Raw genomic sequence first — 7,406 nt, forward strand, 5'->3', positions numbered from 1 at the left:
ATTTACAACTAATCCAAGTTCACTTTTGAATAACACTATTCTGCTTAAAATAGAAAATAATCCTAATTCCTCCCTCCCATCTCTTGTATCATTGCTGTCATTCATGTCACTTATACACACACACACACACACACACACACACACACATCTACATAATTAAATATATTGTTGTTATTATTTTGAACAAACTGTTATCTGTTAGGTCACGTAAGAATAAGAAGAATAAAGGTTTTTCTTCTGTCTTCTCCTGTTCCTTTTCTGATGTTCTTCCTTTCTTACTGTCGGTAAGAGTTTCTGACTTGTATCATTTTCTTTTTCCCTGAATAATTTTTTTTTTTTAAGACTTTACCTATTTATTTGACACAGAGAGAGAGAGCACAGGGAGGGAGAGTGTCAGGCAGAGGCAGAGGAAGAAGCAGGCTCCCGCTGAGCAGGAAGCCCAATGTGGGGCTCCATCCCAGGAGCCTGGGATCATGACCTGAGCCGAAGGCAGACGCTTAACCCACTGAGCCACCCAGGTGCCCCTCTAAACAATTTCTTTTAACATTTCTTACAAAGCAGGTTTATTGGCAACAAGTTCCCTCAATATTTATCTATTTATTTATTTATTTATTTGTCTGCAGGAGTCTTTATTTGTCCTTCACTTTGAAAAATAATTTTGCAGGGTACAGAATTTTAATTTGGTAGAATTTTTTTTTCCCTCTGTACTTCAAATAGTTCATTCCACCCTCTTCTTGTTTGCCTGGTTTCTGAGGAGAAGCCAAATATAATTCTTATCTTTGCTCTTCTATAAGTAAGTGGTTTTTATTTTTTCTAACTTCTTTTAGAATTTTTTCTCTATCTTTCATTTTCTGTAGTTTGAAGATGATGTGCCTAAATGCCATTTTTGGAGGGACATTTATTCTGTTTGGTGTTCTCTGAGATTCCTGGACCTGTGGTTTGGTATACGACATTAATTTAGGAAAATTCTCAGTCCTTGCTGTTTCAAACATTTCTTCTGTTCCTTTCTCTTTTTCTCCTCCTTCTGGTATTCCTATTACAAATATGTTACACATTTTATAGTTATTTCATAGTTCTTGGATATTCTGTACTTTTATTTTCTTGTCTTCTTTCTTTTTGCTTTTCAATTTTGGAGTTTTCTTTCTTCCTTTTTTTTTAAAGACATATTTATTTATTTCAGTGAGAGAGAGTGAGAGAGCACAGAGGGGAGAGGAAGAGGGGGAGGGAGAAAGAAACCCAAGCAGACTCCACACGGGGTGGAGTCCAATACAGGGCTTAATCTCACGACGCTGAAATCAGACTTGAGCAAGAGTCAGACACTTAACTGTGCCAGCTGGGCACCCCATCAGTTCTGATGTTTTCTATTGAGATATCTACAAGCTCCGATATTTTTTCAGCCTTGTCCAGTCTACTAATAAGCCCATTTGAAACATTCTTCATTTCTGTTTGTGTTTTGCTTTCTAGCATTTCTTTTTAGTTCTTTGAATTCTCCTTTATTTGCTTATATTGTCCATCTGTTTTTGCATACTGTCCACGCTATTCATTAGCATCCTTAGCATATCAATCGTAGTAGTTTTTAACTCCCTGTCTGATAATTCCAATGTCTTTGCCATATCTTTGTCTGGTTCTGATGTTTGCTCTGTCTCTTCAAACTGTGTTTTTGCCAGTTAGTATGCCTTACAACTTTTTCTTCATCACTGAACATAATGCATTGGGTAAAAGGAAATGCCATAAATAGGCCTTTAATAATATGGAAGCAAGGTCTTAGGATAAGGGAAGTGCTTTGTTGTCCTATGATTTGGTCTTAGTCTTTTTGGTGAGCCTGGGTTTGTACTGTGATCTTTACAAGGGATTTTCAGATTTTTTTTCCTCCCTTTTTAGGTTGGACAGGATGAACAGAGTGGGCTGGAGTTGGGTACTTCCTTTCCCTCAGTTCAGTTAAACTCTGATAAAATCCTGACACGTAAGGGTCTGGTTAAATAGTTTCTCCTGAAGGCAGATTATGTTAAGAAAAGCAAAGTGCTCTGCTGCATTTTAAAATTGTTTCTTTCCTCCTCTTCCTCCTCCTAACAGAAACTCAAGGGGATTTTTCTCTAATAGTCACTGTGAGAACCAGATCAAGTTCCTGGAGGGAAATCTTACAAAAGTGTATGGGTGGGGAGGTTCTGATGACTGGGTCCCCCTGGAGATTTTAGCTCTCAGAACTGTCCACACTGAGCCTCCAGCAATTAGTCAATTACAGTTCAGGTTTTCCTACTCTAGCACTGGCTTCCACAAAACCTTCTGCTCTGGTAAGTTGTGATTCTCTATGTTTGTCTGTCTGTCTCTCTGGTTATGAGGACAGAGGTTTGCCCTGTGATCTCATTTGTTTTTTAACAGAGCTAAGAAGAATTGTTGATTTTTTCAGTTTGTGCAGCTTTGTACCTGTTGTTAGGGCATAGTAATGACTTCTGAGTTTCTTACATGTGGAACTGGGAACCTAAGTCCAAATGATGTTTTTTAAAGAAAATATTATTTAGAAGTCTAAGTCTATGGTAAATCTCAGTGATGTCGGCATAGAGTTGGAGTATGACTTCTAATTAGGTAATACTAAAATAAATAATTGATTTTTTAAAAAATTGTGATAGAGTACATATTATGTAAAACTTACTATTTTAGCCACTTTTTAGTGTACAGTCGAGTGGCAGTAAATATATTCACACTGGTGTGCAATCATCACTGCCATCCATCTCTGGAACTTTCCTCATCTTCCCAAACTGAAGGCTTGTACTTGTCAAACAATAACAACTCTCCATTCCTTCCTGCATTAGTTCCTCCCAACCACTATTCTACTTTCTCTCTCTTTTTAAAAAGATTTTATTTATTTATTTGACAGAGACACACACACACACACACATACACACACACACACACACACAGAGAGAGAGAGAGAGAGAGAGAGAGAGAGAGAAAATAAACAGGGGGAGTGGGAGAGGGAGAAGCAGGTTTCCTACTAAGCAGGGAGCCCAATGTAGGCCTTGATCCCAGGACGCTGGGATCATGACCTGAGTCCAAGAGAGCCGCTTAACCACTGAGCTATCCAGGTGCCCCTCTCATATGAGTAGAATCATACAATACTTGTCCTTTGGTGTTTGGCTTATTTCACTTAGCGTAATGTCTTCAAGTTTCGTACATGTTAAAATATGTGTCAGAATTCCATTCATTTTTACAGTTGAATAATATTTTGTTATATATATATTCCATTTTGTTTATCCATTCATCTGTTGATGGACATTTCTACCTTTTGGCTGTTTTGAATAATGCTGCTATGAATATTGGTGTATAGAACCTTGCAAGTCTGATTTTTTTCTTAGAAAGAGCCCTTTTACTAAATGAATATTAATCAAGTGACTAATACTTGCTAGGCATTGTGCTAGGTGCCAGGTACACCCTAGTGTTCTTAGAGCCCATCGTTATGCCTCTTTAATTTTTGGATGTGTAGGTCCCGCATTCTTAGAACCCAGGTTAATAAAAAACTAATCAACACTTGGTAATGACATTGTTATCCAGCAGCCCAAACACATAGTGCCAATATTAATGTATTTGGGGACTAAAGGTAAAATATACAGGAAATATTTTCTCATAAAATACTGAAAAGAATCACAATACTGTAGAATTTTGTTTAACGTGTTAAGTGAGTATACACTTTTTAAAAGCAGAGCCTTCCTTTTTATTTGTATAAAATATGTTTCATTTATTTCAATATATCTTCTCTCATTTGAAAATTCTCTGGGGAATGAAAAGACAGACACATCTAGCTTGAAATGGAGTAGTTGGTTCTTTTTCAGTTTTATACTAAGCAATGATTTAAAAAAAAAAAAGTCTTTAGGGTAACCATCTTGATCATTACAGTTTGCACTGAATGGAAAAACTAAGTATTGCTTGAGTATTACCCTCATTTGCCAGGATCTTTGACAAGTTGTTTTGCCTTTCTGCACTTGTTTCCTGGGGATAGTAATACTTATTTTGTAGAGGAGTTTCAAAAACGAAAGGAGAGGATTAATGTGGAAGCGTTTTTGTGAACTCAAGCACTATACCAATATAAGGAGTTTAAAAAGTTGTTATTTGCAAACATATCCATATATTAATATTTTAATAGCTACAAAGAAGTCCCCAAATGTCCCCACATTCTGCTGTTTGTTAAAGAATGTAACTTAAGTTGTGGAACATTTTCTCCAATGGAATTCAAGAAAGCTACTCGGAATTGAAGAAAAAAACACGTTCTACAATTTTTTTTTCCTGAATTGGGCCATGTGGTGAAAATACACAACCAAGCATAGAACTACCCATCTCAGCTTGCTTTCACTGCCCCTTCTGTCTTACCAAATGCCACCACCACAGACCATTCCATTTCTACAACTCCCACTAACCTACCCTAGTTCCCCGTATCCACACAGACTATCCCAAACTAATGCTCTTCAAACATTTGTTTATTTGTATTTATTTTTAATTTTAATTGTAATTCCAGGTTAGTTAACCTACAGTGTTATATTTGTTTCAGGTGTATAATATAGTGATAACCCATTTATTCATTTTTATTTTTTGCCTGTCATCCTTGTGCAAGGGCCATGCTAAACTTCTCTGTATCGTTTCTAGTATATGTGCTGCCAAAGCAAGCAGTATTCATTTTTATTTTTTAAAGTTTTAATTTCAGTATATTCAGGTAATGCTCCTCAAATATTTAAAGTGAGGAACCAATTCCTTTTGCTGTGGTCATTCCTCTAGGCTAGGTTTTCAGAATTTTTACCAGTCTGACTACGGTTTATTGGGTATTTTTTGTTCTTTTGTTTCTCTTATGGTGCCTAGAGTAGAGCACAATAGTCCAGATACTGTATGAATAATCAAGAAAAAAAAAAGCCTTTTCCTATTTCAGGCCCTGTACTTCCAGGAATATGTCCTAAATTCCTATTAAAGTTTTAGCTAAAGTCTTGACTCAGTTTTGGTTTGTTTTTATAATAGGTGCTAGTGAGTACCATTCTATTTTCCTGTAGTGGTTTTTAAAAATTCAGCCGGGTTCGCATGTGTGGCTCTGTTGGTTAAGCGACGGACTCTCAGTGTTTAGCTCAGGTTATGATCTCAGGGTGGTGAGATAGAGCCCAGTGCTTAGCCTGGAGTCCGCTTGGGATTCTCTTTCTCTCCCTCTCCCTCCTTCTCTGCCCCTCCCCTTGCTGTCTCTCTCTCAAATAAATAGATAAGTAAAATGTTATTTTTTAAATTTTTAAAAGATTTTACTTATTAATTTGAGAGAGAGAGAATAAAAGCAGAGGGAGAGCAGGCTCCCCACTGAGCAGGAAGCCCGATGTGGGGCTCAATCCCAGGGCCCTGGGATCATGACCTGAGCCAAGGGCAGATGGTTAACTGACTGAGCCACCCAGGCTACCCTAGATAAGTAAAAGCTTAAAAAAAAATGATTCTTAACCTTTCCCTCTGTGTCTCTCCCTGCTTGTGTGTGCTCTTTCCAAAAAAAAAAAAAAAAAAAAAGGAAAAATTCTAACTGTAGAATTGAGTCTATTTCTGTAAATTTTGTCCTGTCAGATGTGAAAATGAAAGAATATAGAAAACACTTTTGTTTTTAAACTTTCATTTAAAACCCACCCTAACTTCTTTCCTGTCCTTGGACTATGTAAAATCCAAGAACAGGGTTCCTATAACCACAGGATTGGCTCTGCTTGTACTTGAACTAATTTGAATGGGTTTTCTTATCTTGCACTCAAAAACCAGCTTTGACCAGAACACAGCATTAACCCAATGAGGGCTCACTTTACTCATCTTTAGAGCGTAGAACTGGAGATCAGCCTAACAAGCTGTCCCAAACTGAAGACCAAGAATTCTAGCAGCCTTGACTACACAATTGCCAGAACAAGGAGAAAATACTCTTCTGAATTGTATCTTTCTCATCCTGAAAATGGAAGAAATCACTATTCAAAAAGATCATTTATTGGCGGGGAGGGCAATGAGTGTGTAGATGCAAAACACACATTGGACTTGGAGTTAGGAGACACTGATTATTATTCTAATTCTGCTACATTCAGATTGTGGGACTTTTGGCGGGTCCCATCTTTCCTAGGCTTCAGTTTCTTTACCTGCAACAATTAGAGAGGAGATGGGTGGATTCTGTATAATATCTAAGGTTCCTTTCGGCTTGAAATGCCAGCTTCAATATGCCTCTGGACTGGCATGCAGGGTACCACTTGGCTGTCTCTTGTAGCAGTCCTCTTCAGCCTTGCTTTGCTTGGTGTGACTGGAAGATTTTTTCCCAAAGTCCTGAAGACAGTCTGGACTATTGCAGGCGTGTAACCGTGGTTTGTGGATTCAAGACCCTTTCTCCCCTCTCTAACCCGTATCCCTCTCTTTTCTCTCCCCTGGTTTGGCAGAAACATTCTTTGTCTTTGTTCTAGTTTGGACAAGTCCATGTCTGCTTTGTCAAATCCTCCTGTCCAGTGGTGAAATCTAGGGTTAACATAATACCGCGTTTCTCCCCACTTGACGATAAGTTTGGCTCTGATTGCCATGGTAGCATTTGGAGAGCTTCCCAGTTGATTTTAACAGCTTTGGAGTATTCCGTTGTTTGTATGTATCAGAATCGACCTAAGTTAGTTCTCTATTGCAGTTAATATCCCTTTACTTTTGTGGTTTTGTTGATGTCTGTATCCACCTGTAGGGACAATTCCTAGAGATGGAATTATTGGGTTCAAAGGCAGATGTATGTGTGATCTTGATGGATACTTCTGAATTTCCCTCCAAAAAAGTGCTTGTCCCAACTTATATTCCCACAAGCAATATGAAAGGGCCTGTTCTCAACAGTGTATGATCAAACTTCTTGGGTTTTCCAAATTGACAGACGAAAGGCAGTATCTCATTGTTTTAAATTGCATTCTTTTATTGTGAGTTAGGATGAGCATCTTTTCATAGGTTTATGGGCTATTTGTCTTTCCATTTTTGTCAGCTATCTGTTAATATCATTTGATAATGCTTCTATTTAGGTATCTTAAAGATAAGTTTGACACAGGGTTTAAAGTTATGTAAAATTAGGGCCAGTTAATGATAAAAAATCAGGACAGAAGGTTTTAAATCTTAAAATAATTAAAAAGAAAAATTCAGAGGAATTCTTTCCTTTTATTAAAGTTTATTCATTTATTTAAGTTATCTCCACAGCCATTGTCAGGCTCAAACTCATGACCCTGAAGTCAAGAGTCCCCTGCTCCTCTGACCAAGCCAGCCAAGTGACCCTGAAGGAATTCTTAATCGTCATGTTTCCTTTAGCATTTCATTCTCTATCTTCCCTTTCCTATTTACCTTTGTATCTTCTCCCTCAACTATTCATAAAGACTTAAATATACATTTAGTATTTCTATTTAGTGCATAAA

At 37.5% G+C, this 7,406-nt stretch overlaps 1 pseudogene; it reads right to left on the bottom strand.

Moving 5' to 3' along the window:
- Window positions 1-4,557: 4,557 nt before the first annotated feature.
- Window positions 4,558-4,655, bottom strand: LOC116585417 (annotated as a pseudogene).
- Between the last annotated feature and the right edge of the window lie 2,751 nt (window positions 4,656-7,406).

This window comes from Mustela erminea, chromosome 2, assembly GCF_009829155.1.
Source record: "Mustela erminea isolate mMusErm1 chromosome 2, mMusErm1.Pri, whole genome shotgun sequence".
In the NCBI taxonomy this organism is placed as follows: Eukaryota; Metazoa; Chordata; class Mammalia; order Carnivora; family Mustelidae; genus Mustela; species Mustela erminea.